Source organism: Schistocerca cancellata, chromosome 7, assembly GCF_023864275.1.
Source record: "Schistocerca cancellata isolate TAMUIC-IGC-003103 chromosome 7, iqSchCanc2.1, whole genome shotgun sequence".
Taxonomy (NCBI): Eukaryota; Metazoa; Arthropoda; class Insecta; order Orthoptera; family Acrididae; genus Schistocerca; species Schistocerca cancellata.
In genome coordinates this window covers 317,746,184-317,773,288 of record NC_064632.1, presented here as the reverse complement: position 1 = coordinate 317,773,288, position 27,105 = coordinate 317,746,184, and positions in this window count along the sequence as shown.

The window sequence follows — 27,105 nt, the reverse complement described above, 5'->3', positions numbered from 1 at the left end:
TGTTACAAGAATTAGAAATTGACACAGACAGTCACGGGATGCGAAAACAGGAAAACAATCACTACAGGTCACATCCGTCACAATTCCGTGACGACAGAAACGATAACTGGACACGACAAGGCTATTCTTATAACGTAAATCGTGACCAAAACAGACACCACCCATATGACAACCGTTGGCAGAGTAGTAATAATTACAGGGAAAGATCACCTCTCCGCGGTAATGACTATCACAGAGACAATCAGAGAAACAGACAATATGGGAACCAAAACAATTATTATCAAGGGAGACAGAATAACTTTAGACGCAACGGTCCAGTGCGCAGTTACGACTCAGGGAGAAATTCTCCACCACGTGACCGACAAGAAAGAAACTATGGAATCTACCGACATGACGACAGACGATATGATCATAACGACAGACAGTGGGCCTGCACACAATTTCTACAAGGACTGCAGTGGGTCGGCACCTCTGTTGGCCCACCAATACCACAATCTCTACCAGGACTACAGTGGGTCTACTCTGATGACCTACCTACCAATCTTCTTCAAAATGTCGAATGACTCTGTTGTGGGTTTGCTCTGTTGTGGCCCATTACCTGTCAGCATGTCAAGTGTCAGCTCTGTCTTTCCGTTGGAAGGACAACACTACTTCTTTAAGACTGCACGGAAATCCACTACTTCTGTGTGCAATTCCTTTTACTAATGAGACTTTGTGAAAAAAAACTGTAATTACTATTATGATGAATGATCAGGACTATCTTTATGGACTGTGAGAAAATTTTAGCTTTTGACCAACATTGTGTTAATAAGTGTGTGCATTTGATATCTTTGTTATTGTAATTATGAAAAATTTTTTCAAATCATTATTGGCCACTGCCCAAAAATATTTTTTAAAATTTTTTGTGGGGAGCATGGGGGCTATGTAAGTAGGTCAGGGCCATTGTTTTGTAGGGATTATTGAAAGTCAGTTTGCGTTGCGCTAAAAATATTGTGTGTCAGGTTAAGCACAGTCGTGTATAAATTGTTCTAAGGGGACGTTTCATGGGTAATGTCAACAGCAGCAGAAAATGGTATAACAGGTGTAGGATTCGTTATGAATAGGAACTGTGAACAGTTCAGTGACTGGGTTGATCTAATCGGAATCGACAGCATACCAACACCGACAACGATAGTTAAGGTATACATGCCGACGTCGCAAGCTGAAGATGAACAGATAGAGAAAGTGTATGAGGATATGGAAAGGGTAATGCAGTATGTAAAGGGGGACGAAAATCTAATAGTCATGTGCGACTGGAATGCAGTTGTAGGAGAAGGAGTAGAAGAAAAGGTTACAGGGGAATATGGGCTTCGGACAAGGAATGAAAGAGGAGAAAGACTAATTGAGTTCTGTAACAAGTTTCAGCTAGTAATAGCGAATACCCTGTTCAAGAATCACAAGAGGAGGAGGTATACTTGGAAAAGGCCGGGAGATACGGGAAGATTTCAATTCGATTACATCATGGTCAGACAGAGATTCCGAAATCAGATACTGGATTGTAAGGCGTACCCAGGAGCAGATGTAGACTCAGATCACAATATAGTAGTGATGAAGAGTAGGCTGAAGTTCAAGATATTAGTCAGGAAGAATCAATACGCAAAGAAGTGGGATACGGAAGTACTAAGGAATGACGACATACGTTTGAAGTTCTCTAACGCTATAGATACAGCAATAAGGAATAGCGCAGTAGGCAGTACAGTTGAAGAGGAATGGACATCTCTAAAAAGGGCCATCACAGAAGTTGGGAAGGAAAACATAGGTACAAAGAAGGTAGCTGCGAAGAAACCATGGGTAACAGAAGAAATACTTCAGTTGATTGATGAAAGGAGGAAGTACAAACATGTTCCGGGAAAATCAGGAATACAGAAATACAAGTCGCTGAGGAATGAAATAAATAGGAAGTGCAGGGAAGCTAAGACGAAATGGCTGCAGTAAAAATGTGAAGACATCGAAAAAGATATGATTGCCGGAAGGACAGCCTCAGCATACAGGGAAGTCATAACAACCTTTGGTGACATTAAAAGCAACGGTGGTAACGTTAAGAGTGCAACGGGAATTCCACTGTTAAATGCAGAGGAGAGAGCAGATAGGTGGAAAGAATACATTGAAAGCCTCTATGAGGGTGAAAATTTGTCTGATGTGATAGAAGAAGAAACAGGAGTCGATTTAGAAGAGATAGGGATCCAGTATTAGAATCGGAATTTAAAAGAGCTTTGGAGGACTTACGGTCAAATAAGGCAGAAGGGATAGATAACATTCCATCAGAATTTCTAAAATCATTGGGGGAAGTGGCAACAAAACGACTATTAACGTTGGTGTGTAGAATATATGAGTCTCGCGATATACAATCTGACTTTCGGAAAAGCATCATCCACACAATTCCGAAGACGGCAAGAGATGACAAGTGCGAGAATTATCGCACAATCAGCTTAACAGCTCATGCATCGAAGCTGCTTACAAGAATAATATACAGAAGAATGGAAAAAACGTTCGACAATATAAAATGGTGCAAGCTGTTCGAGATTCTGAAAAAAGTAGGGGTAACCTAGAGGGAGAGACGGGTCATATACAATATATACAACAACTAAGAGGGTATAATAAGAGTGGACGATCAAGAACGAAGTGCTCGTATTAAGAAGGGTGTAAGACAAGGCTGTAGCCTTTCGGCCCTACTCTTCAATCTGTACATCGAGGAAGCAATGATGGAAATAAAAGAAAGGTTCAGGATTGGAATTAAAATACAAGGTGAAAGGATATCAATGATACGATTCGCTGATGACATTGCTATCCTGAGTGAAAGTGAAGAAGAATTAAATGATCTGCTGAACGGAATGAACAGTCTAATGAGTACACAGTTTGGTTTGAGAGTAAATCGGAGGAAGACGAAGGTAATGAGAAGTAGTAGAAATGAGAACAGCGAGAAACTTAACATCAGGATTGATGGTCACGAAGTCAATGAAGTAAAGGAATTCTGCTACCTAGGCAGTAAAATAAGCAATGACGGACGGAGCAAGGAGGACGTCAAAAGCAGACTCGCTATGGCAAAAAGGCATTTCTGGCCAAGAGAAGTCTACTAATATCAAATACCAGCCTTAATTTGAGGAAGAAATTTCTGAGGATGTACTTCTGGAGTACAGCATTGTGTGGTAGTGAAACATGGACTGTGGGAAAACCGAAACAGAAGAGAATCGAAGCATTTGAGATGTGGTGCTATAGACGAATGTTGAAAATTAGGTGGACTGATAAGGTAAGGAATGAGGAGGTTCTACGCAGAATCGGAGAGGAAAGGAATATGTGGAAAACACTGATAAGGAGAAGGGACAGGATGATAGGACATCTGCTAAGACATGAGGGAATGACTTCCATGGTACTAGAGGGATCTGTAGAGGGCAAAAACTGTAGAGGAAGACAGAGATTGGAATACGTCAAGCAAATAATTGAGGACGTAGGTTGCAAGTGCTGCTCTGAGATGAAGAGGTTAGCACAGGAAAGGAATTTGTGGCGGGCCGCATCAAACCAGTCAGAAACTGACCACCCAGATGAACCAAGAGGCCACCAAAAATGTCTCCTCCACAATCCCGACTTCCGTTCATCGGCTACGAAAGCTGGAATTAGCACAGCAGTACCGCAAGTGTACGTCCACTGAGTGTCGACAGGTAGCCTTTTCTTTCGGGAAAACGGCGATTGGCGTGTACGGCTCTGCAACTATCGTCGGGAGGATCCAGGCCAGAGGAGGGAGCGTTTTGGGCTGGGGAATGTTTTAATGGCATTCCTTGGGTGATCTGGTCATTCTGGAAGACACAGTGGATCAATACAAGTATGCATCTATCCTGAAGGATCATGTTCTCCCACACATGGAGCGATGACACGTACCAGCAGGACAATGCAACGTGTCACACAGCTCGCAGTGTACGTAAGTGGTTCGAAGAGCATGAGGATGAGTTTGCCGTACTTCCCTGCCCATAAAACTCCCCGGATTTATACGCAACCGTAATTTTATGGTACCACTTAGAGTGGGCTATTTTCACCATGTATCATTAACCAAGAAACTCAGCGCAGCTGGCCAGGACACGGGACTCGGAATGGCTCCAAATACCTGTCGGTACCATCAAGAACCTCATTGACTCTCTTCCTGTCTTCCTTCGTGTCCGCGTCGCCAAATGTGGTTATTCAGGCTTTCCGCAGGTGGTCTCTGACTGGAGCGTGTCGTACTGATTCAGCACTTTACATATTACTATTTACTGAACACTCGTACCTATTAAAGGTGGGATTCCATTTGCAATCAAGACCGCTGTCGTCTCTGCAACAAGCTCCAGATGATCTCATTAATTTGAATGGCACTAGACGGTACGCTGCTCCAATTCTTCAACAGCACCAAGGGTTACGCTGTTCACTTCACTTCTGAGGTGATCACAGGTACCAAATTTTGAGGATCGAGGCCAAGTGAGCTCACAGTGAAGCTAGAGACACTGCTCTACCATTCCACCTTGGACAATATCGGCGCGACGGATATCGTGTTACAGCAGCAGGAAAATGTGCCAGTTTGAAGACATGCATGTACTAAAGTATTACATTCTTAAATCAAGAGCCCTGATTAAAAGTAGGATGGCTGTTAGTTGGGGCGCGGTCTAAGAGTTTACAACTTAAATCTATTTATTATTTTACAATAACTGAAGAAACAGGTTGTGTTGACGATCTTGTACCTGTACTAAATCTATCAAATCTATTCGGAGTTACAGAATCTTTCTGACATTAGTCGCATTAGGTATGAAAATAATACATGAAAGACATGAAAATTCGCGCCGTACCGGAACTCGAAAACGGATTTCCCGCTTGTCGCAAGCAGTCATCTTAACCACTTCAGCTATCTATGCACGCTTCTAGGACCGAACCAAACTGCCACATATAGTGCTGTCTACGAGTCTTAGCTCGCTAATACATATGAATTCCCTCCACAAGTTTACAAGGAGCGAGACGGCACAAGTGTCTGTTTCTTCATACAGTGTAAAAGTATTACAAGCCCCTACGGGCCAATTACGATAGTAATACTGACGTTGAATACGTTTCTTACTTAGAATCCTGTGGAGGGATTCCAATTAAAGTTGCGAGCGAGGTGGTTGTAGACTATATGACGTAAGGGAGTTGGGGTCAGTCCTGGATGCGTGTTCAGATAGCCGACGAGGTTAAGGGGACTCCTAGCGACAAGCAGGAAATCCGGGTTCGAGTTCCGGTCCGGCAAAAATTATCTTGTGTCACCAACAGGTAATATCTTCATAACTAACGCAGCTAATATCAGAAAGATTCAGCAAGTGCGAATAAATGTCACAAACTACATTGGTGCTGACTAGGGCAATGTATTGTACTGAGTCAGTGGTAGTTCGTGACAACAGTTGCGAAATTACCTCACAAAAGGATCATGTGAAGCCTCATTTTTACTGGATTGTTTTTGCTCCTCTTTTCATATACTTTCGCCCGTGTCAGTTTTCAATGCTAGCCATTAGAATTGCAGTACTAGGAAAGATGGCAAACAACGAAGTATACTTATTGTACGTGTACAATATAGTAGGAACAATATATAATTAAATCTGTAGGTGATCTGAGCGTATGTAGATGCCACTTCATGCCGTATCGATTGGTCTAACCCTCCCGGACAGGAAGTCGAACTTGTATGTCAGATGAGGACACGTCATACTACCCTGCTTCAGCTCTGTGCTAGAATTCATCAGTCTTAGTGGATGACAAGTTTTGCCAGTCTCTAATCTCTAAGGCCTGCCGGTGTGACCGTTACGGTCGCAGGTTCGAATCCTGCTTCGGGCATGGATGTATGTGATGTCCTTAGGTTAGTTAGGTTTAAGTAGTTCTAAGTTCAGGGAACTGATGACCTCAGATGTTAAGTCCCACAGTGCTCGGAGCCATTTTTTTCTAGTCTCTAAGAAAACCACAACTTCAGTAGGTGAGAGATCTGGAGAGCATATCACCTACGCTCACTGTAAGGGGGTAAGTCAAGACAACGAGCAATATGCGGTCTTGCGTTATCTTGTTGAAAGATGACGACATGGCGGCTTCGGCTTTAACTTCTCAATAACGTTACTTCTTCTGTACAGATTATTGGATACCAGAACCAGAGGCGACCATGTTGCATATCCAACGGAATTCCATGCTGTCAGGCCAGGTTCAGGGCTCTAATGACGATGACGAATGAAATCTCAGAATGTACAATCTCCTGATAGTATATACACGCGGGTATGTCGATCGTGATTCTGTATGCAGGTCCGAGACTCGCTTGAAAAGAGGACGTAGTGTCACTTCTGTGCCTAATATTATTTTTAGGAGCACTACGGTCTCCGTGCCTCCTTGCTGCCACCTCATCGAAGCCATAGCAACTGTCGTTTTGTTAACAGTCTATTGTGCTCCAGACGTCATTGTTATGTCGAAACTGACGCTTCTCTTGGTGTAAGCAGAGCAATTTCATGTATCCAAATACTTGACATAGCTGTAGAATCATACACAACCAAAGTTTTTTCCACTCAGGTCGCCTAGATCCTGCTTGGTGTTCGGTTGGCCATCCAGAACCCATCGATTCCATTTTCACATGGCAATCGTGAAATTCCGACAAACTGAGCAGAAACCGCGGTCTCGATAGGCCATAATCCCGTCATTGTCGAATTGTGGCACAGGCTGATAAACATTTTTCCCATTTACATGAAGTATAACTCGACTTTCTCACGAAATGTCAATATTCAGAGGCTGTTTATGTCTGATGGACCCACCGAGTATATCTTTATATAGAGCACTTAGATACATACTGCGAGGGGCATTCAGTAAGTAATACAACATATCTTTCTTCTGAAATCAGTTGGATTTTATTCAGAATTGCAATACACCATATTATTCCCAACTCCTTTGGCTACAAATCCCTATTTCTCAAGATAATCTCCTTTCGGTGCGACAGCCTTATGCCACCTTACTGGAAGGGCCTCTATGCCTGCATGGTACCAATCTACTATACCAATCTACTGGTCGAAACGAGGGAGGTGGCGCAGTGGTTAGCACTCTGGACTCGCATTCGGGAGCACGACGGTTAAAATCCGGTTCCCGCCATCCTGATTTAGGTTTTCAGTGATTTTCCTAAATCGCTTCAGTCAGATGCTGGAATGGTTCCTTTGAAAGGATACGGGTGATTTCCTTCACCATCCTTCCTTAATCCGTTCTCGTGCTCCACCTCTAATGAACTTGTTGTCGACGGGACATCAAAATCTAATCTCCTCCTCCTTTACAGGTAGAGTTCGAGCTCAATCAGTAACCTCCCCATCTTCCTCGTACTGCTCACCATGGAGTGCATCCTTCATTGACCCAAACAGATGCTCCTTTGTTGCTCTTTACGATCTTCTGCTAGGCGGCGAGGAACTCAGTGAGCACACACCATTCCACTGAGTACCCCAACTGGTGGACGAGTGCGTTAGAACTACCAGTAGAGACATCGAGTTGAGCAGCGATGTGTTTGATTGTGATCCGTCGATCACCTCGAATGAGGGTGTCCGCATGTTCTACCATTCGGCACGCGAAAGGTCGGACACGATCGCACGACCTTGTTGGATGATGACAAACGCCTCGGCCAAGGACTCATACCCTTTTGTTTACTGCCAGGTCTCCGTAGACGCTCTGCAAGAGTCTTTCAATATCTGCGATATTCTCGTTTTCCACCAAAAGAAACCAAATGAGAGGTCTCTGGTTGGAAAGCACCTCCATTGCAGACGCCATTTCGAAGGGTACGTGTAGCGCCGTCACCAATTGGAAGTTAGCCGGCCGGTGTGGCCGAGCGGTTCTAGAAGCTTCAGTCCGGAACTGTGCGACCGCTACGGTCGCAGGTTCGAATCCTGCCTCGGGTATGGATGTGTGTGATGTCCTTAGGTTAGTTAGGTTTAAGTAGTTCTAAGTTCTAGGGGACTGATGACCTCAGATGTTAAGTCCCATAGTGCCCAGAGCCATTTGAAGCCCAATTGGGTTAACGAAAGTACAGGGGATGAAGCGGGAGTATTTCAGGATATCCCACAACAAATTCTGCATTTTTCCAACAAAAAATGGCTGAGGAAAACAAAATGTGTTGCATTACATATTGAACGCCCTGGACCGGATGTGATGATATGGCATTGTGGATATGCGGACATGTAGTATACTTCACATTGTAGTATACTTCGTATCAATTTCACGTTTCTTGCATGCTGCCTTCACAATACTACAATTTTTACTACCAGGAATAATATTTTTTTTTTTTGGGGGGGGGGGGGGTGGTTGGTTGCGTGGATGTGTGGTCATCAGTCTTCTCACTGGTTCGTTGCGGCATCGTATCAATTCCTCTCTTGTGCCAACCTTTTCATCTTGCACCCTACGTCTTCAAATTTTTGCTCGATATATTCCGGTCCATCCCTTCCCCTACACTTTTTACCCTGTACAACTCACTCTAGTACCATGTAAGTTATTCCTTGATGTCTTAACGTATATCCGACTATCCTGTCTCTTTTTTTTCTTGTCAGTGTTTTCCATATGTTCCTCTCGTCATCGATTCTCCGCAATTCACATAGTTTTCGGTGTCCGTCTATAGCACCACATGTCATACGCCTAGATTTCCTTCTTTTTCGGTTTTCCTGCTGTCCATGATTCACTACCATACAATGCTATGCTCTCAGAAACGTTTTCTCAGATTAAGGTTGATTTTTGATACCATCGGTCTTCTCTTTTCCAGGAATGCCCTCTTTACCCGTGTTAATCTACTTTTTGTGTCCTCGTTGTTTCATCCATCTTGTCTCATTTTGCTTCCAAGGTAGCAGAATTCCTTAACTTCGTCTACTTCGTTGTCCCTAGTTTCCACTGTATCGTATATTTTCCATCTTTCCCTATAGCTTGCCCCTATTTCTCTCAGAATTTATAACATCTCGCAGCGTTTTATATTGCCGTACGCTGTTTTCAGGTCGGCGAATCCTACGAATGTGTCTTGATTTTCCTTAAGTATTTCTTTCATTATCAATTCCCACGTCAGAACTGCCTCTCTGTTGCCCTCACCTTCCCAAAAGCTATCCTGATCATCACGTGATATACACTCCTGGAAATTGAAATAAGAACACCGTGAATTCATTGTCCCAGGAAGGAAAAACTTTATTGACACAGAGCATGCACAATGTCGGCACTAGTACAGTGTATATCCACCTTTCGCAGCAATGCAGGCTGCTATTCTCCCATGGAGACGATCGTAGAGATGCTGGATGTAGTCCTGTGGAACGGCTTGCCATGCCATTTCCACCTGGCGCCTCAGTTGGACCAGCGTTCGTGCTGGACGTGCATACCGCGTGAGACGACGCTTCATCCAGTCCCAAACATGCTCAATGGGGGACAGATCCGGAGATCTTGCTGGCCAGGGTAGTTGACTTACACCTTCTAGAGCACGTTGGGTGGCACGGGATACATGCGGACGTGCATTGTCCTGTTGGAACAGCAAGTTCCCTTGCCGGTCTAGGAATGGTAGAACGATGGGTTCGATGACGGTTTGGATGTACCGTGCACTATTCAGTGTCCCCTCGACGATCACCAGTGGTGTACGGCCAGTGTAGGAGATCGCTCCCCACACCATGATGCCGGGTGTTGGCCCTGTGTGCTTCGGTCGTATGCAGTCCTGATTGTGGCGCTCACCTGCACGGCGCCAAACACGCATACGACCATCATTGGCACCAAGGCAGAAGCGACTCTCATCGCTGAAGACGACACGTCTCCATTCGTCCCTCCATTCACGCCTGTCGCGACACCACTGGAGGCGGGCTGCACGATGTTGGGGCGTGAGCGGAAGACGGCCTAACGGTGTGCGGGACCGTAGCCCAGCTTCATGGAGACGGTTGCGAATGGTCCTCGCCGATACCCCAGGAGCAACAGTGTCCCTAATTTGCTGGGAAGTGGCGGTGCGGTCCCCTACGGCACTGCGTAGGATCCTACGGTCTTGGCGTGCATCCGTGCGTCGCTGCGGTCCGGTCCCAGGTCGACGGGCACGTGCACCTTCCGCCGACCACTGGCGACAACATCGATGTACTGTGGAGACCTCACGCTCCACGTGTTGAGCAATTCGGCGGTACGTCCACCCGGCCTCCTGCATGCCCACTATACGCCCTCGCTCAAAGTCCGTCAACTGCACATACGGTTCACGACCACGCTGTCGCGGCATGCTACCAGTGTTAAAGACTGCGATGGAGCTCCGTAAGCCACGGCAAACTGGCTGACACTGACGGCGGCGGTGCACAAATGCTGCGCAGCTAGCGCTATTCGACGGCCAACACCGCGGTTCCTGGTGTGTCCGCTGTGCCGTGCGTGTGATCATTGCTTGTACAGCCCTCTCGCAGTGTCCGGAGCAAGTATGGTGGGTCTGACACAACGGTGTCAATGTGTTCTTTTTTCCATTTCCAGGAGTGTATTTTAAATTTTCTTTTCCGTTGTTTTGTATATTATTCTTTTCAGGAAAATGGATGATTGAGTCGATATTATTTATGACGCTTCTCCGCGCTTGCTGTTTCCGGGGCAATGTAGTTGATATATATTCTTATTTGATGGTAGGCCCATGTCTTCAGACTCATATATTCTAGAAACGAACTTGAGTATCCCCTTGTTTGCAATTTAATCTAATGATTTTAGAAATTTCGGAGGGGTATTATCCATCCTTTCAGTCCTATTACATGCTTTGTTTTCCAAAGCTGTATCAAACTCTTACTTTAATGCTGGATTCCATACTTCATCCTGTAAAAAACGATTCTTTTAAAAAACTGATAAGCAGCCACACTACTGCATTACCAGCGTGATAAATCTCCAGATCGTCAGACAGACGTCCACTCGACGACCTGACAGCCACACCACCTGTGAAGCCAGTGGCGCCGGCCCTGCCCTGGCGGACTGCGCAGTGCGCCCCACAGAGAGAAGAGGCGGCCCGCCTCCCATGCAGGGCACGTCCGCCAATATAGCCAACTCTCCCAGCGGCTAACGGCGTCGCGATCGGCCAGCTGCCGTCGCCAAAATATTTAATTTTGTGCTGCGAGGCTCCTCGTCCTCCCCAGTGGCCGGCCCGCTATCCGTGACCCGCGGCCCCAAACTGTTGACGTCACCCAACGTCACCGCCAGCCAGCACGTGGACACAATAGACGTCTTCCATACTGGCAAGAATCCGATGGAGTGTTTTTCCTTATCCACACTAATAACAAATCTGTAAAGCCGTTGTGTCTATCTTTTTGTAGTTGAACAACTAATCTTCAGAACTACTATACGAATTTACATGCAGTTTTCGCAGGTGCCTCGAGCATACATCACTCTGCTATGTAGTTTTCAGCACACAACACGGGTTGCAGACGCAACTTCTCAATTCTGAATATGATCTAAAACGATCGAAATATGTAACCTAACAAAAAGTGTACAACTGAGATCGAATAATAAATTATTTTAAACTCGAGCATAGTTTGGGTCACCGTGTAGATTTTAGGCCATCAGAATCGTATCACAGAAAAAGGATATCGTGATTTAAATTTTTGCTAAAAATTTATTGTCTCTCTGTTGTGAGCAACAGAACATTTCGCTTTTATTTCAGTATGTGACCGAAAGACTCAGCCTTCAGAAATAGTGAAAGGAACCCTGTCGTCCAGGACCGGGTGCCACAAAGAGCTCAGAGATGGAGAAATTCACAGGTGTCTGTTGTGCTGAATGAGGCCTAAGCGCTGTAGTGTGCGACAGACGAGAACCTACTTCATAGGGAGAACCCATAGAAGCTGTTTGTGCCCATGGAGACGTAGAAGAAATATGGCGGACCTAAGATCGGCCATAAAGGGAAACATTTATGAAAAATATTTAATTCTGTGGCAATTCAGGGAATGAAGCCACAGTAATTTTAATCTACCATCTGTCATAAATTGTCATGTTGATTCCAATAAAACTTCAATATTGACCATATGTATAACAGTTTAGGATTTAGTGTTAACGGGAAATTAACAAGCTTTGTAACAAAGACCTTAATCCTAGAATTATGACGCTTCGGTCGATCTTAATGATCGACATATCATATGGAAGCGCATCATTAAAATGACAAATGTAGTAATAACTACTCTGTAACTATTTGTTTAAAAGATATAGTTAATTAAAATTATCAATATTTTCAGTTAAGTATCAGATCATCATTTCTTCCACACAGAACACACTAAACGATAAGAGCATGACATCTTAGTGAATCATTACATAACAGATTATTTAATGTAAAGTTTAGTGTACAATAATTATTTTTGTTCTTTATTTATTTATGAGAAAGCTCATTGGTGCAAGGCTATTGGCTGCGACATTTAAAATTAAGAAGTAAATTGTATTGGTTTTATGTAAAAGAATTATAAAATAATACAATAACATGAATATCCGAAGCGCCAGATCAATAGTGTTATTATTTGTAATTGTGATGATGCCGCATGCTTTAAATTTGAAGAAACTTATGTCTAACATAAATTATGAACTGCGGCATATTAATTAAATCCCAAATAAAACGATACATTTTTCAAAATCGACTGTCTTTGCAATGCCTCAGAAATATCAACGCCAATGCGCTCACTTCCACACAGCTTTTTCGTCACAACGAAGTCTCCAACGGCGCTCCATAGATTCCTTGCCGAGTACCGCGCCGAAATTCTGTATGGTTTTGCATTCCATCGCCATCGTTTCGCGGGAACAATTCTGTTGAAATTCGAATCGGGAGTAGAAACCAGAAAACAAACCCAGGATCTGCACTGAACACTTCCCCCAGTGGAATCGATACAAATACATCTAAACTACACAGCAAACAATTGATTTACAGCGTTTGCAAGATGCTCGTAAACTCTTAAATACACTCCTGGAAATTGAAATAAGAACACCGTGAATTCATTGTCCCAGGAAGGGGAAACTTTATTGACACATTCCTGGGGTCAGATACATCACATGATCACACTGACAGAACCACAGGCACATACACACAGGCAACAGAGCATGCACAATGTCGGCACTAGTACAGTGTATATCCACCTTTCGCAGCAATGCAGGCTGCTATTCTCCCATGGAGACGATCGTAGAGATGCTGGATGTAGTCCTGTGGAACGGCTTGCCATGCCATTTCCACCTGGCGCCTCAGTTGGACCAGCGTTCGTGCTGGACGTGCATACCGCGTGAGACGACGCTTCATCCAGTCCCAAACATGCTCAATGGGGGACAGATCCGGAGATCTTGCTGGCCAGGGTAGTTGACTTACACCTTCTAGAGCACGTTGGGTGGCACGGGATACATGCGGACGTGCATTGTCCTGTTGGAACAGCAAGTTCCCTTGCCGGTCTAGGAATGGTAGAACGATGGGTTCGATGACGGTTTGGATGTACCGTGCACTATTCAGTGTCCCCTCGACGATCACCAGTGGTGTACGGCCAGTGTAGGAGATTGCTCCCCACACCATGATGCCGGGTGTTGGCCCTGTGTACTTCGGTCGTATGCAGTCCTGATTGTGGCGCTCACCTGCACGGCGCCAAACACGCATACGACCATCATTGGCACCAAGGCAGAAGCGACTCTCATCGCTGAAGACGACACGTCTCCATTCGTCCCTCCATTCACGCCTGTCGCGACACCACTGGAGGCGGGCTGCACGATGTTGGGGCGTGAGCGGAAGACGGCCTAAAGGTGTGCGGGACCGTAGCCCAGCTTCATGGAGACGGTTGCGAATGGTCCTCGCCGATAACCCAGGAGCAACAGTGTCCCTAATTTGCTGGGAAGTGGCGGTGCGGTCCCCTACGGCACTGCGTAGGATCCTACGGTCTTGGCGTGCATCCGTGCGTCGCTGCGGTCCGGTCCCAGGTCGACGGGCACGTGCACCTTCCGCCGACCACTGGCGACAACATCGATGTACTGTGGAGACCTCACGCCCCACGTGTTGAGCAATTCGGCGGTACGTCCACCCGGCCTCCCGCATGCCCACTATACGCCCTCGCTCAAAGTCCGTCAACTGCACATACGGTTCACGTCCACGCTGTCGCGGCATGCTACCAGTGTTAAAGACTGCGATGGAGCTCCGTATGCCACGGCAAACTGGCTGACACTGACGGCGGCGGTGCACAGATGCTGCGCAGCTAGCGCCATTCGACGGCCGACACCGCGGTTCCTGGTGTGTCCGCTGTGCCGTGCGTGTGATCATTGCTTGTACAGCCCTCTCGCAGTGTCCGGAGCAAGTATGGTGGGTCTGACACACCGGTGTCAATGTGTTCTTTTTTCCATTTCCAGGAGTGTAATTCTCACATGGTATTCATATCCCACTAGAGACATGCACCTCGTGACAGATTCTCAATCGACTTCATTGACAAATTAACATTTTCTTTTAATTTAAATAACTTGCTTGGACACAAAACTAACAGCAAATGTAAACAAATCTCACTCCTAGTTTAATTCCATGCAGTGAAGCTGCGTACACAAATCCATACTCCATACAACAATAAATTATTTCCCCAAAATAACCTCAAATAAGTAGATAAACATATATCTGTCTTCCTAGGTAAGCATTATTAATTTTCATTTTCCATATTTATGCGACCTCCATCGATCCAAATTGGCGTGACCATAGCTTATAATTTGGAAATTACAACAAACATAAAACCATCCAAAAATTTAAACTTTACGCTTACATATACATAAATAAATCCCTTATATATCGCCAAACATAATTTATATGCATGCTGTGCACTGACTTTTGACTTGATACTGCTCTCCAAATCTAAATCTCTGACCTCCTCGCACCCAAATGTGCGTCTAAACTATCTATTTATAAGTGCACAGACCTTGTGGAAAAAAATCCTTATGTAATGAAACAACACACAAGCTACAATAAATCCTGAAATAAGACATTGCAATTACCCCTCCAAATAATCATATAATCGAAGCACAGATACACTCATTTCTTAACCTACTTTCCCCTACTCAATGTACAGTCTCAATTATGTCACATTTCTTAATCCTAGAAGTTTTCCTGGAACAGCGTATTTGAGGCGGTAGACATTAGGGTGCAGACGTTCGGCCACTACAAATGTCCCATAGTACAGCTCAGACAAGTTTTGTATTTCTCCCTCGACTTCGCTGGACTTTTCTTTTGTACGTATTAGGACTTTGTCTACTATTCTTTATTTAATTGGTTTGTACCACCTATCATGCCGTTTCTTCCTTTCCGCTGCCAACTTCATTTTTTCTCCCTCCTAGACCTCTCGCTATCTCAAACTTCTCTCGAGCCCACAAAATGGTTCAAATGGCTCTGAGCACTATGGGACTTAACATCTGAGGTCATCAGTCCCCTAGAACTTAGAACTATTTAAACCTAATTAACCTAAGGACATCACACACATCCATGCCCGAGGCAGGATTCGAACCTGCGACCGTAGCGGTCGTGCAGTTCCAGACTGTAGCGCCTAGAACCGCTCGGCCACTCTGGCCGGTCCTCGAGCCCACAAATGATGTAATAACGATCGTAATGTTCTACCATACCATTGCCAATTAGCTACAGTGAAAACTTATTTCTCCTAAAGACACCATTCTGTCCAAATATCACTTTCTATATTAGAATCAAGCTCACTGTATTCTCCCATAAATTATCGACATTAGTAGCTACAACATCATTATCATCAAATAAAGCATTATTTTTTACTTCCACATCAGTACAAACACGTTCGCAAACAGTACTTTCAACAGCCGCTGATACATCATACAACTCGCTACATAAAACCTCACTTACCTCCGTCGACAAATCACCAATATAAGAACCGTTCGTAGTTTCACCATCCTCTGCCGTTACATCACCTAAATTGTAGCTACAGAGTTATGTAATTTCAGAATCAACAGCACCATTAAACTCTGCTTCGTTTTTATTTAAACCTGAGCATAATACCTTTTCCTCACCTACACGAACCTGCGCCACATTAATTACAGATCGCACATCAGATTCAGATCCACATTCATTCTCAAACAAACATTCAAGATCCACAGATCCATCCAGAATTTTTACCTTCATTATTAGAAAGATAAGCACAGATTTCTTTATATTTACTAAGATGGTATCTGTTCCGTCCGAAAGAACAGATACCATCTTAGTAAATATATAGTTAAGCCTCACTTCCATTTGAGCATCTTCTTCTTCTGTGCGAATGCACAAACAGTGCCCGAACTCTTACGGGAATTGGCAACGCGTCACGAGTAATGAGTATAATGGGCGGGAGCACTACGAATGTAGTGCGGGACAATACATTGAGAATGTGGGTTTCGCGGGAGGCGTGCCAGAGATAGTCCCTGCAGTCGCGCTATCCGCTGTGTCCTCGGTGGCTCAGATGGATAGAGCGTCTGCCATGTAAGCAGGTGATCCCGGGTTTGAGTCCCGGTCGCGGCACACATTTTCATCTGTCCCCGTTGTATGTCAACGCGTGTAAGCAGCTATGGGTGTTCATTTCATTGTAACAGATTTCTTTCTCTGAAGTGTCAATACCAGCAGCTTCAACTTTCGTAACTTTAGCACATTAAACATCATTACTACCTTCCCTCAAAAATAATTCACCAATATCCGCCGATACACTTATTTCGTTCCCGTCCTGAAAATCTGCAGATTGATAATACTGATATTAATTTATGCAGGCGTCCATTAAAAACTGACGTCTTGCCGATATTTGTGCATAAGTATGTTTGAAATTGCAACAAGTGCTCCAGAGTTGTACATTACAAGATACCCTTCCATTTGAGCCAAACACATCCTTAATGGAGGAGGGAATGTAATATACCCGTACACAGTCAGAAATCATGCCAGTTATCCTGAATCCTGGGTTCAACAATAATATAGCTGGTTTTGGATTACTTTTTACGCGACCTCCTTCAAACCCGTGCCAAAGGTTTAGAGTGCTAGGCCTTTCTTACCTCAACAGGACATTTTTCCAGGTAGGCCTTCATGTGTGTAACAAGCATAGTTGATATTTCTTCATGTGATCCGTAGGGATGTCCTAGGTTGACAGTATTATTTTCCACCTAGGCAGTCATAATTAAGTGTATAACGTTTTGCTGATATTTGTTCAGGCTATACAGAGTTGCACTTACAAATCCCCACTTCACACACTCCAACACTTGTGGCTTTCGCAACCATGGTTGTTTTATTGTCAGTCAAAGCAAACTAGACTCAGTATCAACCAAGTGACGTAATTAGAGAGTGTTGATTAGCATACGTGACTGAGGAGCTCTATAAAAACCATTTTTAACACGCCACCATAGCTCTGTGGGCTACCTTATTTAGCTAACGTGGAAGCAGTGCAGCCATCATGTGCTCTAATCGGTTACTTGGATGCCGGAACAAATTCCGTTACTTATTATTTGTTGAATAAGATATCAAATAGAAGTTTGTATAGCGCTAAACAGCCTCTCGTCAATGTAGTCATCAGGAACTAAGAATGAAAATCATGTTAATACACAGACGGAAAAAATCATAACACCAAAAAATAATTAATGCAGAGTAAAGAAATTTCGGGAATACATTTGCGTAGGTAACACATTTAATTGATTAACATTGCACGACCACAGCATAACGTGAGTGAGATAATCCATTAAACTGTAAATTGCTGCCGCGCTGGATTAGCCGAGCGGTCTAAGGCGCTGCAGTCATGGACTGTTCGGAGGGTCCCGGCGGAGGTGTGAGTCCTCTCTCGGGCATGGGTGTGTGTGTTTGTCCTTAGGATAATTCAGGTTCAGTAGTGTGTAAGCTTAGGAACTGATGACCTTAGCAGTTAAGTCCCATAAGATTTCACACACATTTGAACATTTTTTGTAAAATGCTTGTAAATGAATAACCAGTGTATCCGCCAGAATGTTGACTGTGAGCATGCAGACGTGCATGCATTATATTGTGTATTGTGCAAGTGCCAGATATCTGTTGCACTTCGTCGCTTAATACAGAGACGGTTAATGCCGGTTGTGGTCGAAGCAGGAGTTGTCATACGTGCTCTATTGCAGTAAGATATGGTGATCGATCAGACCAAGGCAGCATTACGACATCCCGTAGAGCATGTTGGGTTACAGCGGTATATGGGCAGCGTTATCCTGTTGGAAAACACCTCTGTAATGCTGTTTATGAACTGCTGCACAACAGCTCGAATCAACACACTGACGTACAGCTTTTCAGTCAGGATGCGTGAGATAACCTTGAGATTGTATAACACTAGAGAAGAAGGAACAGAAGAAGGACAGAAGATAGTAAAAGTTCTGAATGATGAAGAGGATGGTTGACAGCACGAAAAGAAATGGAAGTAGTGCTGGCAACGACTCGGGTCCCTGGTGCTCGTCAGGCACCTGACAATGCAAAGAGTGCATGTCCCCTGAGGCTGACAACCCTCATATGAGGACATGTACCTTTAAATACACAACATACTGCAAACATAAGCCCCTTCTGATCTTTAAGTATATTAGAAATTAATTATTGTCTTATGGAGTTCTTTGCACTTCAGATCTTGCCAACGTTTTGTTTCATCAGGTGGCTTTTTAGGTTTTGGAATTTCAAAGTCATTAGCAAGGCACAACATCTCCTGTTCTGCTATTATTTTATCAGGTGGTTCTTTTCGTTCATGTAATTCACAGTGCTTAAAAACATTTGTTAAGGCTTCCCCCAGTATAGTATCATCTGGAGGTTCCTGCAAATTATGCCCCTGTGTTACATTACTGAATAATTCCTTCGGTTTTGGCCCAGTTTCACTTTCGATATCTTGCTTTGGAAAAATGTCATTAATTTTTTCATACCCTCTTTCAGTAAAAGTATATTCACTTTCGTTTACACCTGAAAATTCATCTTCACTGGAGTCATCACTACTGTCTTCCTCACCACCAGATTCACTTAAGTACTCGACTTTTGAACAATAGGAAAAGTTAGGATATTCATTCTTATCTGTATTCATATACCCTTCATCATCTAAACTATCACTGATTTCATTTTCGTCATCAGATTCGAGCAGGAAAGCAACTTTTAGACAGTGGAGCAGATTATCACTAGATGTTTCAGCCACTTCGTTTTCCGACTCATTTTCTACACAATGCACGTCGTTTGGACACTCAGGTACTTCTGTTGTATCACTTTGAACGATTTCAACCTTAACTTCATACTTAGTATAACCGTCGTATACTTCGATAACCTTCATTTCATTTTTCCCCTTTGTTATCATTCTCAGGTAATCGTGCGAAATCCTTACTAGACCCTTCTACATTAGAACCACAAAACACCTGTCCATCGACAATAACTTCACCTGCACTGCTCATAGTGTCATGTTTACTAACGTCCTCATTTACATCACTTTCACTTATTATTAATTGTGCACACGTCTTTTGCGTGGCATATTCTACCTCCCTTTCCTCTTTATTCACCATAACTTCCCCCACATCTACGTCTTTTACCTCATACACATCATTAACAGTACAAATATTCCCCTTTTCACTCGCCTTTTCTGGCTCCCTTTCGTTCTTTAATAATGTATTTTCGCACGATTCCGATATTGAGTTATCCTTATCATATAACATATTAACTTTATTTCCAGTTTTACATTCATCTACTACTGAAACCGGCCAACGGAAGAGTCTGATCCCGCCTGTTCTATTTCTCTCTACGGCAGCCATCTTGCCCTGGCCTCGGCCATTTGTGTGTGTTGCTGAGTACAGTGTAAGGTGATCCTGCAAGCGCTGCCCCGAGCACAAACGGTCACGTGACCTCGGACTGGGAATGCCACTATGTATCACTCCGCGCCCGTCTTCCATATGCGCGTCCTTAACCTTCCTGCCCTATAGTTTACATCTTTCCTTCTCGAATCTATTATTTGACTTCTTTGGGCCTAAAACCGGTTTCCGCGTGAATCCGGCCCGTAACACACGCGGTTTTCAGTTTTCCATATCGTCTCTAGTTTGGAAATTCAAATGGCTCTGAGCACTATGGTACTTAACATCTGAGGACATCAGTCCCCTAGAACTTAGAACTAGTTAAACCTAACTAACCTAAGGACATCACACACATCCATGCCCCAGGCAGGATTCGAACCTGCGACCGTAGCGGCCGTGCGGTTCCAAACTTTAGCGCCTAGAACCGCCGCGCATCGTATAATTTCCCCTACCTCTTCCGCGACCTCTCTGAATCGTGTTTATACGAAATCTATCGTTTTCAGGTCGTCGGTTTTGGTCATTACTTTCCCGCAAATAATTGTTGTTATTGTGGGGACGGGATTCACGATTGCTTCGCCAGTGATCTTCATCCTCTACCCTTTCCAAAAACGCAGAAAAATTTCTATGGGTACTCCCAGCATATCATTTGGAGTCTTCAGGCAGTTTCTGCCAAAGAACCCAAACGATCTCGGCTTCAGTCCTCCTAGCCTACAAATGTATCAGTTTTCTGTACCATAATTCGCAAAATTCTTTCATGGTTTGCCTACCTCTGATATCGTACAACCTGGGCATTAGAAACTCACGCCACAACTGGTCTTGTTTTTGTTCTGACCAGTACTCGTCAATAAATTTTTTTTAAAGCTTTCAAAAGGCATCTGGTTCGTATCCAGGTTCAACCCCCACCTTTTTGCTTCTACCGTTAATGCACTGATTACAACATTAATTTTTTCCTCATCAGATAAATATTCAGGAAAGTTTCTTTCGCAATTATTCACAAAATCTACGGGGTGCCATCCGTTATGCCTCTTTGCAGGGTCAAATTTTTCTTCGCCCTCTAATATTTTACTGAAAGGCATCCTTTCAGAAAAATGTGTAGGTCCTGTTGGTATTTTTCTTTCCAAGTCATACATTTTGCCTTGGATTTGCGAAGTGTTATTGGTCACACTTCTTTTCGCAAGTAACAATCTGTATAGTTAATTCTCTACTTGTTTCTGTTACAGATTGTTTAATCTGTGCAAATTCCTCGTTACATTCTGTTTATATTTCGGATTTGATACCGAATACCTTTTCGTCCACTTTAGTATTGACTGAAGGTTCTATTTGGTCTTGAATTTTAATTACTTCCGGTTCAAATCTTTTCTTAATGTCATCAATCTGTCCTTGCACATTGGCAATATTGCCATTGATGACAGTAATTTCGCTTTTAATACTTTTGATATCATTACTCACTATTCCTACCCTTGAACTGACTTCTTCAATTTGTTTCCTAAGATTCTTGCCTTGCTCTTCAATTTGTTTACTAGTATCACTACCCTGTGTCGCAATTAGCTGCCTTTGTGCTGCATTTTGTTGCCCCAGTGCTGCAATTTGCTCCTTGATATTGTCATTGTCTACTGCTTTTTTTGTCCCTGTGCTGCGATTTGTGTATTAATATTGTCGTTGAGTGCTGCAATTTGTGTTGCAAATTGCGCAGATAACATCCTGAACAAATCAGTCACATCTGGCGTCTTTTCACTTTTGGTTTCTACCGCATTTTCGTGTTCGAGTCCTACTTCCCTTTCAGTTTCTGGTGATTCGAACATATCCCGCGATTCATTAACATAGCCACTGTCTTCCACAATATCGCTCATATTGTCTTGCTTAGTACGAGCGACATTCATAGCTTTCATTTGCTTATTGACATCGGCGTGGTATCGTACGTAATTTAACTCGCTCATAGTGCCATCTTTTGGTGTGCTGCCTAAACTACTCTCGATTGCATTCTGTTCTCGCGTATCTAGATTCATTTCTAGTATCCTGTCCATTTTAGTTGCTGTTAAGTATTGACACCTTTAATTTTCTATTTAAGCTGAACTTTCACTATCCGTTCTGTCAAATAACGTACAGGTTCATGCCGCTGGACGTTTTATGTTCACTCTATGTTTGTAAAATGCTAACTACTTATAATTTTTTCCGTCTGTAGGTGCAAACTGAACAACGTCCTGTCACGCGGCGCCACGTATAACACTACCGTCTGCTACAGCTATACCATAACCTCGAAGCTGGAGGCAGGTAGTGAAATGAAACTATCTTACTAAAGCAGTTATGGTATAACGCAACAGAACAGTGTTACCCTCTGAGAGGAATTTTGCCAGGTTGACCGTGTTGTACCTAACGGAAATAGCTTATCGGAAATGAAAGTCAGAATTACGTAAATATTCGAACAGTAACAAACAATATTTTTGCCTAACTATACTGTTTAAAGAATAAGGAAAACGGTCGCCAGCCTAATTAGGCAAGAGAAAGATTAACGTTCTCGTTTAAGAAAGTAGGTATGAGTAACCTTAACGGACAAACACAACCTATACTTGGCCACACGCGAGTGCAATGAACTCTGACACATACATATGTTTATGGTAAGACTGAAGCTAACAGCTAGAGCAGCGCAAACTATTTGCAAAAATATAAGAGATACCGAAACACACTATTACTTTCAGGGCTTGTTCAAACTGAATGGTCCTTATAACATTACTATTAACATTCACTGCAGAATCATTAATTGGACATAGGTTCAGTATTATTGTTCAAACATTTTCCTAGCTGGAATGAAATTATAAATGTAGTTCACTGCAAAATTATGAACTGTCACAGGTTAAGTATCTCTCAACTGAATACTAATCTGTTTAGAATGAAAGTTAAATGGAATTCACTAACAGGTCACTTGTCAATGTCTTTTGAATAAAGAAATTATTGTTTTCATAAATAGTGGTAAAGGATAACCTGTGGATTTTGTTACACTATTAATATGCACTTTCAATACCCAAAAGAAACAAGTGCTTAGCAAGTATAAGTGTATAACTTTCCATAAATGCAGTTCACGACTTTTACTACAGTGAGACACAATGTTGACAAATTTACAAGAAACTGACTCACCTTTTAGAATTTACTACAGACAGCAATGTGATCATCTACTAAGCAAAACTTTATAAGCCTCAGTTTTAAGAGCTTTTAATCTTTAAAGTAACTGCAAAATGTCTTTATTGCCACAGTCTTCTACTTTCAAGTAAATGATTAAATAGGTGACTTTAAACTTCACAAAACTACATTTACTGCCTTCCACAATTTCACTAAATCCACAGTAAATCTGAATATTCCCTTCTCATCAAAGATCAAACAACATCATGTAATTTACTGTCTTTGAGGCTTTCATTTTTTCCATAAAATAGGACACACAGTAATTATAATTCAAATGGAGAGGAACCGAGAGGTGTTGTGATAAGGAAAAAAATCAAGGTAGGTACATAAATTCAGTTATAAGTTACCTTATATTTGTGCACACTAAATCACCCAATAAGCTGATCCTTCACTGTACATTATTATAGTACTCCTTTACAGTGATTGTGCAATGTGGTGGCAACTGCATGTAGGTAGGCGGATTTGCAGACAGAATTGCTGGACTCTGGCCCTTCTTGGTGACGATGATGAATACCTTTTCCAGAATCGTTCCAGCTATTTATCCATCCATCCGAGGCATTGGAAAGTAGTAGAAAAAGCCTCTCTCGGAACCAGCACAACATGCATCTTTTACATGGCAGTGCACAGTTTGGTAGCTCGTCCCCGACTGACTCTTGGTTCCACCTTTTTTACCTAGGCCAACCACAATTTGCGCGCACTACGCAGTTCCGTTCCCGAGGGGAACCACTATACCTTTTACATACAAACTAAGAACCCTAAGTGAAGGTCAGCAGTTTACGTAACAGCAAATAAACATATTAAACAAAACATATTATTTGCACGTATAGTTAGTACTAAACAAAATTATTTAAACAAATTTCAAATATATACAGTAAGTTTTTGTCCCCTCCAATTGGGACAAAAAATTTAAATGACAGATATACTACATTGCATAGAATCAAATCATAACATCCAAAGTTTTTACAAAGAAAGGAGTACACAATTTTGTGTTATCGATTCAATCAAACAATATTTACAGAAGCTCAATGTTATAACATTAAACCAAAGCAAAAGGCAAAATAAATCTGTACAGCATTAGAGCTATGGTGTTACAATTGCTCCTGTCGTCATACGAAATCGCACCCCAAACCTTAACTCCAGCTACAGGTCCAATGTGTCTAGCCCGCAGATAGGTTGGTTGCAGGTCCTCAACTGGCCTCCATCTAAACAACACAAGGTCATCACTGGCGTCGAGGCAGACCTTGCTGCCCTCCAGTGAGCTCTTGCTAGACACCACCGAAGTCGAAAATGTCGGTGGAATGCACTCTACACGGTGTATGGCTCACAGCTGTTCTTGAGGAAATCGATTTGTAACAGCTCTTTGTGTCATTGTGTTTCAGCTGCTGCTAAGACTGCTGTTGCAGATGCAGTATGATGGACAAGAGCCATATGCTGAGCACGATGGTCTGCCCTCTCGGAAGTACCACGTGGCCATCCCTAGCCAAAGCTTCTTACGACCGTACTCTCCCATGGCCACCTCTGCCACCATTCGTGTACAGTGGTTACACTCCTGCCAAGTCTTCCTCCAGAATCTTAGAAGGAACATCCAACTTCTCATAGCCCTATTACTACACCTCGTTCACTAAGTGAGGTGCTGATAATCGTGTCTTTGTTGCTTTAAAGGCATTCATGACTACATCAAGTCACCACGTCCAGTCTGGAAGGTAACTAACTCTCAAGGCTCTAGGTTTGCCATTCTTATGCGACTGACGTGAAACTAAATAGATATCATTTCGCAAATGTAGAAGCTCACCTACCAAGTTTACTTTAAGTCACACAACTCCTTCTTGATGTAGCTTTTTTTTTTCAGTGAGTGCACAATATTTGAAGTGTACGAAAATATACTAATTGTCTAAGTCACTTCCTGCGTTGTGTTGTAGTAGCGGTCAGTGCCACATGAGAGTGATCAGTGCTGATGTGAACAATTCTAGCCTTAACTGTGGCCAATGATGATGTGGTTCGAGTTCAACTCTTGTCAGCAGCCAGTGAGAACGTATTTCAGTTATGCCTGGCTATTGACATAAGAAAAAAATCAGTTTTTTAAGCTGAATGTTTTATTTTTTCTACCAAACATGCTTCACCTATTCATGCTAGACATCATCAGTAGTCTACAACATAAAGAATATTATAGGTGATTTCTAGTGATTATTTATAACTCTTTTAAATTATCTAATTATTTACAACTAAATGGTCGTGTTTTCCTTACACATATATTCATTTCTGTATCCTTTTCATGGGTGCGTATGCTCTGCATGTATTAGATATATAGTGTAAGTGTCCAATTAATGTCCAATTAATAGTTAACATTTAAACATGTCACTGCATATAACCTCTAACGTCGCTTACTGCGTATGTTCTTGCTCACATGTTGTAGGGTGAATCGGAGATCATCGAAGCCGTTGAGAGTGAGAAAGAGGGAGAGGGATTGAAGGAGGGTGAGTAATGAGGTACTCTTTTTGTGTTTTTGAATTTTTCTTTATTTCCGTCATGATAAATTATGAATTAGTGAAAATATTGGCTTCCTCCTGTTGCTTTTTCGACGTTTAACGTATTTTCAATTTTATGTATGCCCTTCGGTATGAAATATGTTCCCTGTAGAGGGAGAATTTCCTTTCCCCCGTTGTTAAGGTACATGATTGCCAAGTCAGTTTTCATCCCGGTGACGAGGCGGTTTTCTTTTGTTCGATATTCTGCATATGGGGAGTGAGTAATTTCAATCTTCATTGTCTTTATATTTTATTTGTAATTGATATTAAAATATTTCACAATCATACGAATATGATTAGATTTGCAACTGTTAGATTTAATTCATATATTACTGAACTGTTGTGTTTATCTTTTCCTTCTGTCACACTTTTTGGTCTCTTTGTATTGTGGTACTTATCTTGAAGAGTATATCCATTTTGTATTGTCTGGAGATGTTAATGTCTTGTATTGGTTGTGTGGTTTCGTTTGGTATGCTTCTGTGTAAACTTTGTGGCGTTGTTTTTCTTTAATTATTTCGCATGAGAAACTCGTTTTGCAGCCACGATACTATCAGATATGCATAAACCAGGTGGACACAAGACTTGCAGACAGCACTTACACACATACCTTGAAATAGATCACGCGACGTGGCAACTGGTCCTTTGTCTCAGCAATGCTGCACCAATTAGTGTATGTTTGTTGCCCGTTTCTAGCTGTCTGTGTTGCTAGTAAAATAGCGCTGATCGCTTTTCCTACTTTCTACAATACCTCAATGTTTCAAAGCTATGGAAATTTTACGAGCAACCGTGCCTCTTTTTTAAAAAAGTGACATTTAAAAACCAAAAAAATTACTACCGCTGCTATGGCATACTAATACACTGTGTGTTTACCCGGTTAATAAAAATAAAAATAAACCTGTTATAATCGGAACCAAAAAAATACCGAAGAATCAAAATAACTGTGTCGGTTTTAACTTGTCGATTTTTGATATCCCTAGTTTGACGTCAACATTACTGGCTATTGGAGGAAGATGGCTGCTCCATCACACATCACTTACTATCTCATTCACAGCCATCCGCTTTAAAAGAAATCGAGAAATCTCACATTAGGAGCAAAATGTGACACTGGCAGCGTGCTGCCTTTCCGAGCTGAGTTATTACAGAAGGCTTTCGGTTCCTCGTGTCCTTAATTCGGGATTCCCGCACAATACGGGTCCTCGCTGGCGGATGTGTCGATCTTGCGGCCGGTTCCGTCTAATTATATCAGTCTGCGGCAGGCCTCTCCAAGTATGCGATCCCTGAGCCGAAAGCAGGCCGCTGCGTTTCGGCTGGAGTAAGGATTTGTTTTCGTAGCGGAGTAATCTTTTCATAAGCCAGGCGGAGATCCCCAGAAGAATTAATCCTCCTCCGCCTTCTCCGGCTCCTCCTCGGAACGAGTTCATTCAATTTCGCGTTTGCGTTAAGAGCATTTCTCTTCCCTGGATGGTTTTCCTCGACCGAGAGCTTAATTTCGAGAGTAATTAGCTGGCAGCTCGAGATCTGTTCCATTAATGCTGCGCGCTCGCTCGCAGTCTTTTCGTACGCTGTGTTATGCTGGAAATGAATCAAGGGCTTACAGCGCAGTCACAGAAATTTCCCGACGGAGGAATCGGTGCTC